The sequence below is a fragment of the Balaenoptera acutorostrata genome, chromosome 2 (assembly GCF_949987535.1).
Source record: "Balaenoptera acutorostrata chromosome 2, mBalAcu1.1, whole genome shotgun sequence".
In the NCBI taxonomy this organism is placed as follows: Eukaryota; Metazoa; Chordata; class Mammalia; order Artiodactyla; family Balaenopteridae; genus Balaenoptera; species Balaenoptera acutorostrata.
In genome coordinates, this window is record NC_080065.1 from 89108865 (window position 1) to 89121357 (window position 12493).

Sequence of the window (12493 nt, forward strand, 5' to 3'; positions counted from 1 at the left end):
AGACTAAAAATAGAACTATAGAACTACCATATGATCCAGCAATCCCACTCCTGGGCATATATCTGGATGAAACCATAATTTGAAAAGATACATGCACCCCAATGTTCATTGCAGCACTATTTACAATAGCCAAGACACGGAAATAACCTAAAATGTCCATCGACAGAGGAATGGATAAAGAAGATGTGGTACATATATACAATGGAATATTACCATAAAAAATATTGAATTAATGCCATTTGCAGTAACATGGATGGACCGAGAGATTACCATACTAAGTGAAGTAAAGTCCGACAGAGAAGACAAATATAATATGACACTGCTTATATGAAGAATCTTAAAAAAATGATACAAATGAAGTTATTTACAAAGCAGAAACAGACTCACAGACTTTGAAAACTTATGGTTACCAAAGGGGAAAGGTGGGGGGAGGGATAAATTAGGAGTTTGGGATTAACATATACACAGTACTATATATAAAATAGATAATCAATAAGGACCTATTGTATAACACAGGGAACTCAATAACCTGTAATAACCTATATGGGAAAAGAATCTGAAAAAGAATGGATATATGCACATGTATAACAATCACTTTGCTGTACCCCTGAAACTAACACAACATTGTAAATCAACTATACTCTAATAGAAAATTAAAATTTAATTTAAAAAATCATTATCGTTTTATCATCCTTCTCATCATGATTATCACCTTTCTTATCAGGACAAAATTACAAATTTTATGAGAGGAAAGCATCTTTAAACATCAGTTGGGTTTATATGAATTTTACAATTAAAATTTTGACATAAAGCTTTATAAATCCATTTAGAACCTGAAGGAACTTGTCAAAATTTAAGTGCTGAATATATAATAAAAGTCAGGTTATGAATTTTCATCAGCAATATTGAATACATAGTTTTGAGATTTCTTATTATTGAAATTGTTTTAAATTCAAATTTAATAAAAATGCAGCATTCTTAAATTCTAAAATTTAAGATGTTTTGACACATAAATAATGTCAACTATAGCAAATCAATCCTTTACCCTTGAAACTTAGAGGTTTACTTTTATATTTAACTTAAGATGAACTCTAGCAAATTTCTAAACCATGATGTGCCTAAGGTTCTCCTTCTGCAACATCATCATGTATAGGACTTGAGGTTTCCACTTCATTATATTACATTAAATGCAGGTAATTATTGTATTTCTTTCCATTCAGGTTGAAACCATATGAGAGGATCTTAGGACACTGCATATTGACCTAAGGAGCATCTTGACATGCAGAGAGTAAACTCCAACCTTTTTTTGATAAAACTGTCTTTAAGAAACTGCAAGTTACTTCTTAGCTGGAGTTTTCCAATTTCCTTAAGCTCTTTTCCTATAATTGCTATAAGGTGATATTAATATTTCCTATATGGGAATTCACTGTAGTTATGTTTGATTAATAATATATTATTTGATACTCCTCATTTCCAACTGAAGTAATCTCATGTCTTAAATATCCAATCTCTCAAATTTCTCCTTATGCAAAAGTTGAAGTCCTCTAAAGTGGGTTGAAAATCAAAAAAGATCACATTAGGTGATCCATAAATATTTGATTGTTTATAAAAAATACTGAATATTAGTAACTAATAGATTAACAAGTATATCCTAATCATCATTGCAGGACACCAAGATCCATGTTATATCTCACAGCATTCAGGTTTAATGAACATGAATATTACCAAACTTTCTTCTTGAACTATTCCAGTGATGATTAATATTACTAAAGTTTCTTGCTTCCCCAGTATACATAGGTGTCTTAGTATGTTCAGGCTGCTATAATAGAATACCATAGACTGGGTGCTTTATAAACGATAGACATTTGTTTCTTACAGTTCTGGAGGCTGAAAAGTATAAGATCAAGGGGCTGGCAGATTCAGTATCTGGTGAGGGTCCACTTCCTGGTTGATATATGGTCATCTTCTTGCTGTGTCCTTAATTGTTGGAAGAAGAGAGGGTGCTCCCTCCCTGGGGTCTATTTTATAAGAGCACTAATCCCATTCATGAGAGCCCTGTCCTTATGACCTAATCATTTTCCAAAGGCTCCACCTTCAAATACCATCACAATGGGGAATAGGTCTCAACATATGAAATTTGGGGTACACAAATTTTTAGTCTATGGCAATAGCCATCCCTTTTATGGAGCACTGTCACTCCCTAGCATTTGTCACCATTGACATAAGTTATATTTTCCTATGTATTTATTTATGTTGTGTTTTTGTCCACTGGAATGTGATCTCTGTAAGGGAAGAGTTTTGATTTATTTTGTACACTGTATGTCTTGAGAGATCCTAAACAGCACCTACCACATAGTAGACATTTAGTAAATACTAGCTGAATAAAACCCCCAAATTTTACTATTGATAAACCAAATGTGTTTTTCTTTTTGTATTTAACCAGCAAAAAAAGTGTTGTATACACATTCTGTACATGTGTATGTGTGCTTGTGTGTGTGGTTTCAATGCTGAACACTGGAGTTGGATTTTGGTTAATATACCCAATATCATCAAATTGTAAATATATGGAGATTTCATACTCATTGAAATTGTTTTTAGTTCAGGTTTACTAAAGAAGGTATTTTTTTCCAGAGGTGAAACCATTGCTATTGTTTTTTATCAAAAACAGCATTACAAACATATTTTCAATAAGATACAAGGTTCTGAGATTCTAAAATCTCGTGTGTGCATGCATGTATGTGTATATATGTGTGTGTATGTATATATGTGTGTATATACGTATATATTTATATATATCCTCAATATATGTACATATAAAATTCACGTGTTTACTTGTCACTATTCAACTATTTCCTTTCAAAATTTCAGCTCTTTGTCTTACCTGATTCTTTTCTTTTTCTTTTGAACAAAAAGAGAAAAGTAATATTTTTACCATTTAAGCATTCATTTGGAGAATCATTATCACTAGAATCTGATTTTTTTGTCTCATGTTTTCTAGAGTTCAAACATAGGGTTATGAAATTTCCAATTTTTCTTATTATATCACCTTACTCTCCAGTAATTCATAAGTGACCCTGAATTTAGCTAGTAATGTAGCTACTATAAATATGTTATTCTGGTCTACTATGCACCTTCTTGCAGTTGATTAAAGCACATTTTCTCCTTAAAATGTCCCATGTTTTAGATTGTGATTCTTTTTTTATATATTAAAATATGAAATAGAGTCTGGTAAGTGAAGAAAAGTCTTTATAATCATAGAACCACTTAAAAACTCAAAGAACTCAAAAACTACTCTCTCAAACCAACAAACCCCAAAAGGGACAGCTAGCAATATAGAAATCATTTAGACAATGACCACTCTACTCTACAGAAAAAGTGCTGTCCAACCTCCACCATTGACAGCTGCCCAGACTTCCAAGCGCATAAGGTTGTAATGAGGAGACCTGATCCCACACTGACCGCTGCTGGTGTAGTATCTAACAAGGCACAGTGTGGAACAGGGGCTTTCATCACTGCCCAGCAGTACTGAGCCATAACCTACTGGCCCCTGTCAGTGACCTCAAAGGGAGTCTGAATTTCTACCTCTACGTGGAGGTAAAATAGCTTCCTTCCCCTCTATGTGGAGAAAGTTTCAGAAGAGATCTGGTGGAGTCAGTACTCTGCCTTTTACCATATGACCATGGAGGCCAAGAAGGAGTTGCCCTCCCAGCCAATGTAGTACAAATGGAGGTCGTATTGGGTAGCCTTGATTCCCACCCTTCCCCTGAGAAACCAGGAGAATCTTCCCCACTAGGTGTCAACAGAGGCTGAATGGGAAAGCTGGACTTAATTCTACTTGGTAGCAAATAATTGGTGTCTATTCCTTTCCCCTGCAGCAAAAATCAGGAAAATCTGAAGTTGAATGGAAAAAAAAGAAAAAAAATCAACAGATGCCAACATTGAATGCTACAGATATTAGAATTATCTGATGAGGATTTTAAATCACCATCATAAAATGCTGCAACAAGCAATTACAAGGACATTTGAAACAAATGGGAAGATAAAAAGTCTCAGCAAAGACTTTAAAAGAACCAAATAGATATTTCAAGACATTTTTTTAAAGCACTATCAGGTTCACAGCAAAATTGAAAGGAAGATCCTGAATTTCCCACATACCCCTGCCCACACCCATGGATAGCCTCTTTCATTATCAACATCCCCTGCCAGAATAGTACATTTGTTATCATTGATAAACCTAACTGACACATCATAATCATCCAAAGTTTACATTAGGGTTCACTCTTGGTTGTGTACATTCTGTGGGTTTGGACAAATCTATAATGACATGAATCCACCATTACAGTATCATACATGGTATTTTCAATGCCTGAAAAATCCTCTGCACTACACCCTATTCATCCCCACCCTATTGATATTTTACTATCTCCATAATTTTGCCTTTTCTGGAATGTCATATAGTTGGAATCACATAGTATGTAGTCTTTTCAGATTGATTTCTTTCACTGAGCAACATGCATTTAGGTTCCCTCCCTGTCTTTTCGTGGCTTGATAGTTCATTTATTTTTAGCACTGAATAATATTCCATTGTCTGGAAGTACTACAGTTTATTTATCTACTCACCTACTGAAGAATATCTTCATTGTTTCCAAGTTTGGGCAATTATATATAAATCTTCTATACATCCATGTGCAGGTTTTATGTTGACATAAGTTTTCAACTCTTTTGATAAATACCAAGAAGCATGATTGCTGGATCACATGATAAGAGTATGTTTAGATTTAAGATTAAGAACAGTCAAATTGCCTTCCAAAGTGGCTGTACCTTCTTCATTCCCACCAGCAATGAATGAGAGTTCCTGTTACTCCATATCCTTGCCACATCCTTGCTAGATTTTGATGTCAGTGTTCTGGATTTTGGCCATTCTGATAAGTGTATAGCTGTATCTTATTGTTGTTTTAACTTGCATTTCTCTGATGACATATGATGCTGAACATCTTTTCATATGTTTATTTGCCATCTGTATATCTTCTTTGGTGAAATGTCTTTTCAGGTTCTTGGCCATTTATTAATCACTTTGTTTATTTTCTTATTGTTGAATTTTAAGAGTTCTTTGTGTATTTTCATAAAAGTCCTTTATCAGATGTGTCTTTTGCAAATATTTTCTCCCAGTCTGTGGCTTATCTTCTCATTCATTTGTTAGAGTCTTCTGCAGAGGAAAACTTTTTCATATTAATGAAGTTCAGCTTATCAACTGTTTCTTTCATGGATTGTGCCTTTGTTGTTGTATCTAAAAATTCATCACTATGCCCAAGGTTATCCAGTTTCTTTAATAGACATAGGCCTATTCAGATTGTCTCCTTCTTCTTATGTGAGTTTTGGGAGCTTTTGACTTTCAAGGAATTGGTCCATTTCACCTAGGTTCTTAAATTTGTGGACACAGAGTTGTTCATAATATTCCTTTATATGTCCATAGGATCTGTATTGATGAACCCCTTTCATTTCTTATATTAATAATTTGTGACCTTTCTGTCTTTTTCTTAGTTAGGCTGGCTAAGGCTTGCCAATTTTATTGATCTTTCTTTTTTTTTTAAACAACTTTTAGCTTCATGGATTTTCTCTATTTTGTTCCTGATTTCAATTTCATTTCTAATTATTTTTATTTATTTTCATTTCTGTTCTTATTCTTTTTATTTATTTTCATCTGATTACTTGGGATTTAGTTTGTTTCTTTTTCTAGTTCTCTGTGGTGGAAACTTTGATTATTGATTTTAGATCTTTCCTCTTTTCTTAATATATTCAATGCTATATACTGCTTTTGATGCAGCTCTCAAATTTTGATGTAAGGTGTGTTTTCATTTTTATTTAGTTCAAGTACTATATTTCTTAACTTCTCGAGATTTCTTTTTTGAAGAAAAAAGACTTATGCTCCATCAAGAAGATGGAGCATAAGTCCTCACACTTTAAGTGAGCTGCACATAGTCACTTCCCTCCAAAGAGTACAGTATGGAAAAGAGCAAAACAAGAATAACTTACAGTGGAGAACCCTGACAAACACTACCTCAGCCAAATGAGCAAGGTTAATACCAACAGCAGTAAGTCATGCTGTTATTATGCACCCTTGCCATGATGTAACAATGCCATTTTACCATTGTGTTCTTCCTTTAAAAAAACCCATAATCAGAGTCTAATCTTGAGAATATTAGACAAATCCCAATTAAAGGACATTCTACAAATTAACTGAACAGTATGCTGCAAAACTGTCAAGGTCACTGAAAACAAGGGAAGTCTAAGAAACTGTTATATTAAGAGGAACCTAATGAGTCATGAGGAGTAAATGTAATGTTCTCTGGATGGATGGGATTCTGGAACAGAAAAAGGACATTAGATAAAAAGCAGAGAAATCTGGATAAATTATGAACTTTTGTTAATAATGTTTCAATATTTGTTTATTAATTGTGAGAAATATACCATAGTAACATAAAATGTTAGTAATAGGAGAAACTGGGTATGGGACATATGGGGCATGTGGAGCGTATGTTACTGCCTTAAATCTAAAGCTAATCTAGAATAAACCTTTTATTAAAAATAAAAATAAAACTCATGTCTCCAAGGAATCCAGGGCTCATAAGTACAAGATGTTAGGGACAGAAATAGATAATTATAAGGGTGGAATACTTGTATGCACACTTCAATAGGAGCAGGGGCATATAAGGAAATGATACAGGTGTTTTGGACAAAATTACAGAAAAGTCCAACACATAGGCACTCTTATAGCTTTAAGGAAGAAAATTGCAGACTCTTATCTGCAGAGTTTCACCTACAGGGAGAGAGAATGGACCACATGTGATCATTTTAACAGTGTAAAAGAAATTCCTGTCTGACTGGCTCATAACTTGCTGAGGACTCTTAGTGGGTCATATTATCTAAGAGGTAAACATGCTGAATTGTGATCAGTCCTGAGCTGTGATCAATCATGAAAATGTTTGCTGAAAAGTACTTATCACTTTAGAGAACTAGTTACCCATTAGGCCCGGAGGTAACTATATATGACCAGGGCATCTGGAAAACTGTATACAGAACATTATCCAGATCGATTGACTTTAGTATGATGCTTATCTGAGGAGTCAAATAACTTGGTAAACTAAATAAAAGAAAGCAAGTGAGATCTAAACACCAAGGTTATGCCCGAAAGTTGGGTCAGATTTTCTTTGGTTGTACTGCTGCCTACCTCCATGACTCCTGCCATTAAAGTAGAAATTAGAAACAAGAAATATGATGACAGCAGAGTGATTCTAAGTTTATCATGATAAAGTAAATGTTAATATGCATAAACTAAGATTTGATAACCTCCCCAAATGTAAATATTATAAGATCTGATGTTCACCATGAATTATGAGCAAAAACACCTGAAAAAAAAAAAAAACTCTGAAGAAAATAGTCACCTTTTTCTCAAATATTTTAACTAAGACAATTCTATTTAACCCCAAAATTTCAAAAAATCCAAGTATCTAAGGGCATCCATTTGAATTCACCTTATTATTCCTAGGAGACATAAGGATATTACAAAATTAAATTTTGCAGTTTGAATATATGTTTGAGGTATTTTGATTAGGATGTCAGTTTTAAATTACTTTGAATACATGTTTTTATTCAAATTAAGCTCATGCCTGAAAATATACCTATATATGCAAATGATTATGAAATGAAGTGACTTTGAGTTCATTTTAGCCTTGCTATAAACAATGACACCTACAAAACTGTACACTAGAAAAGTATACTAGATAGTTAATGTGTATTATGATCAGCCATATTAGTATAGAAATTATCACCAGTTAATTACATATTTAGAATACTGGAGTATTCATTTTTAACTGGTTATGTTCAAAATCTAAAATACTGTGGACCAGACTATCATTATAATCTCTAATCCAATTTGTCTGCTTATCTCCTGCTGATACATACAGCATAATTCAATTCATTGTACAATACTTTTGGATTTCCGTTGCAATGACCACTGTCATTATAACAACATGCTGTTATCCTTTCTTGTTGCAAAAGTGTACTCATTCAATTTTCAAGAAAGCAAACCTTCCCTTCAACTCACATGAATATTTCTTGTCTCTAAATAGTACTTTTCTCCTTTTTATTTTGATAACTTTCTAAATTGCTTTTTGTTTTTCTTCCATAAGTGAGATGACAATGGCATTTGAAGGGAAGGGGAAAAAAATACAGAAATGATTACCATTGATTATCTTCCTCCTCTTTGCTTCCTTACTTGCTGACTGAGTGTGCCTGGATGAGCTGAACAGTTTGTTAGCACATGCTGGGCAATTACGGTGCTGCAAATTTGCAGCTACAGTGATCCTACAAGACACTGCTTTCTTGATCTTTCTGTCCTCAAGCAGGCGATGACATGAATAACAAAAGTTACTCTTATTTTTAGTGTAAAAATGACTGAATTCTGCTTTTAATTTATGAAAAACCAAGTGAAAATAAGGACAAATATGTGAGTGAATTTAACTTAGGGTGACTTGGAACATAGAGAGCTGACACGCCTCTGTAGATGTAGAAAATCCCAGCTAACAAGGCAGAGTATCAAATAGCATTATACATATCTATGCAGAGGAATGGTTTGTGTCATGAAGTTTGGTGGCATAGGACATGGGAATTAGTCAAAAGACTTTAGACCTAAACTGTCTAGGAAGCAAATTAGGAGCATGCCTTAGGACAGTGTATCACAAATTTGCCTACTGTGAGAATCAAAAGAGTCATTGTGAAAAACAGATTTCTGGACTCAACCAAGATCAGTAGCTCCAGATGAGGGAACCTCTGAAAAATCTGTATTTAACACATATCGTGGATGATTCTGCAGATTAAATAAAGGAACTATCCTAAAAGAACTAAAACACCAATTATTCATTCTCAATTCATTCAACAAATATTTCTTGAGAAATAAATATACACTTTCAAGGTAAGTTCTATGGTGTATTTTGATGATGGTTTTTGTAAACAGAGAAACTCATTTGTAGCAACCTAATTTTTAAAATTGATGTTCAATTTGTTGATTCAATATATGAAAAACAGATTGAACATTTAAATTCAATCAACAAATCTTATTAATATCTCTAGCAATTTAGCACAATTTATTTATCACTGTTAAAAAGGCTTTTATACTATTGTGACTTACATGTTTTTTTTTTTTAATTTTTTTTTTTTTTTTAAATTTATTTATTTATTTATTTATTTTTGGCTGTGCTGGGTCTTTGGTTCGTGCGAGGGCTTTCTCCAGTTGCGGCAAGTGGGGGCCACTCTTCATCGCGGTGCGGGGACCGCTCTTCATCGCGGTGCGCGGGCCTTTCACTATCGCGGCCCCTCCCGTCGCGGGGCACAGGCTCCAGAAGCGCAGGCTCAGCAGCCGTGGCTCACGGGCCCAGCCGCTCCGCGGCATGTGGGATCCTCCCAGACCAGGGCTCGAACCCGTGTCTCCTGCATTAGCAGGCAGATTCTCAACCACTGCGCCACCAGGGAAGCCCTGACTTACATGTTTACATGCTATCAGCATTTATAGTTTTAATAATTTATATTCTTTTTAAGTCCTTAAATTGTCTGAATAACCAAATGAACTCTCTCAAGCACTTAAGTAATTCATAGATTCTTTTTTTAAATTTAATTAATTAATTTATTTTTATACAGCAGGTTCTTATAAGTTATCTATTTTACACCTATTAATGTATATTTGTCAATCCCAATCTCCCAATTCATCCCAACACTGCTCCCCCCACTATCCCCCCTTGGTGTTCATACATTTGTTCTCTACATCTGTGTCTCTATTTCTGCCTTGCAAACAGATTCATCTGTACCATTTTTCTAGATTCCACATATATGCATTAATATATGATATTTTTCTCTTTCTGACTTACTTCACTCTGTATGACAGTCTCTAGGTCCATCCATGTCTCTACAAATGACCCAATTTCATTCCTTTTTATGGCTGAGTAATATTCCATTGTATATATGTACCACAACTTATTTATCCATTCATCTGTGGATGGGCATTTAGGTTGCTTCCATGACCTGGCTATTGTAAACAGTGCTGCAATGAACACTGGGGTGCATGTGTCTTTTTGAATTATGGGTTTCTCTGGTATATGCCCAAATTCATAGATTCCAATGAATCAAGCTTAAATATAGTGAACTGTAATTGTTTTTGTGAATTTAAAGTAAAATTATCTTTTACTTACAACTTAAAGACTAAGATTACTTATTTACATATTTTAAATTGGAATAAAAATTTTCCCTGACGAATTGAACAATTGAGTCCAAAAATAATATACACAATGTAATGATAAAATTTAAATATGAATGCCAAGGGTTTATGCATTTATTTCATCTTTCTATTTAATTCTAAACTTTCCTTAGTCATTAGCAAATAATTACACAATCCCAACACTTGATGATAACATCTCAAAAAAATTGTTGTTATACTTTCCCCCGACTGAGTTGCATATCAACCAGAGATCCGGGATGGAAAGGTGAATTTGGGTAGAGATTGCTTGAGGCTCCTTATAGCAAAGGTTTTGGTCTCTTAACCCACATCCATAAATTAAAGTTAACTATTACTTGATTGTTAGATCTCATTCATGTTTGTAAACTCAACCCATCCCAGACAAATTGACTCAACACTTTCTTTGATTTAATGAATCTATCTACTAATTGATTCTGAATTACTTTATTATTATCCCTGTTGGTGGCATATGACTCGTAGCTATTTCAATGATAATAATTAAACTCTGTATATCTCATTTGTATATAGTGCTACAGCTTTTACTGTCTTTATATGTCCAGGCTCTTTTCTTGGCTCTGGCAATAAAGAAGTAAAAAAAGACAGGCAAAATTCTTGCCATTTATGCATCTTACATTGTAGTAGGGGAGAAACATAGTAAGAAGTTAAAACACAGACACACACATATCCACACATAGACACATACACACATATCCACACACACAGTCAAAACACATACATTTAATAATTTTCCAATAGTGGCATAAGCTATGAAGAAAATAATGTAGAGTCAGGTAAAGGGATGAAAGTGACAGGTTGGCAAGTGGAGGAAAGAGATATTTTAAATAAAAATAATAGGGAAAGCCATTCAGGTGATATATGCTGGGATCTCAATAATATGAAGAGTCAGTAATAAGAAAGTAAGGAGGAAATTGTTCTAAATAGAGAAACTATCAGCACGAAGAAAAGGCTCAGGCAAAGGGATGGTGGGAGAGAAGAAGACCTTAGTCCCTGCATAACTGAAATTTTGTAACTTTTGACCAATATCTCCCCCATTTTTCCCACCTCTCAGGCTCTGGCATCCATCAGTCTTCTGTCTGCATTTATGAGTTTGACTTTTTCAGATTCCCCATATAAGTGAGATGATGCAGTATTTGTTTTTTGTGCCTGGCTTATTTCACTTAGCATAGTGTCCTCCAGTTTCATCCATGTTGTCACAAATGACAGGATCTCTTTCTTTTTTAAGGCTGAATAATATTGCCTTAAAAATATGTATCACACTTACTTTATCATTCATCTATCAACAGACACTTGGGTTGTTTTTATATCTTGGCTACTGTGAATAATGCTGCTGTGAACATGGAAGCATAGATCTCCGTTAGAAATACTAATTTCACTTCCTTTGGATATATATCCAGAAGTGGAATTTCTGGATCATATGGTAGTTCTATTTTTAATTTTTTGAGGAACCTCCATACTGTTTTCCACAGTGAGTGTACAAGTTGACATTTCCACCAATAATGTACAGGGGTTACCTTTTCTCCACATCCTCACCAACACTTGCTATCTTTTGTCTTTTTGATAGTAGCCATTCTAACAGATGTGAGGTGATACCTCATTGTGATTTTGAGTTGCATTTCCTTGAAATTTGTGATGTTGAGCATCTTTTCATGGACTCTTTGGCCATTTGCATGTCTTCTCTGGAAAAATGTCTATCTCTTTGTCCATTTTTTAATCAAGTATTTATTCTTTTGTTGTTGAGCTGTTTGAATTCCTTATATATTTTGGATATTAACCCCTTATCTGATATATGATTTGCAAATATTTTCTCCTATTTTATAAGTTACCTTTCATACTGTTGATTGTCTCCTTTGTTTCCTTTGCTGTGTGGGAGCTTTTTAGTTTGATATATACCATTTGTCTATTTTTTCTTTAGTGCCTTTACTTTTGAAGTCATGCCCAAAAAGTAATTGCTTATTCCAATGTCAAAAAGCTTTAACCCTATGTTTTGTTCTAGGAATTTTAGTTTCAGGTCTTATACGTAGGTCTTTAATCCATTTTGAGGTGATATTTTTATACTAGGAGAATAAATATTGTGTTCTCACCACACACACAAGATGGTAACTATGTAAGGTGATAGATATGTTCATTAACTTGATTGTGGTAATCCTTGCACTGTATACATATATGAAAACATCAGATTGTACACTT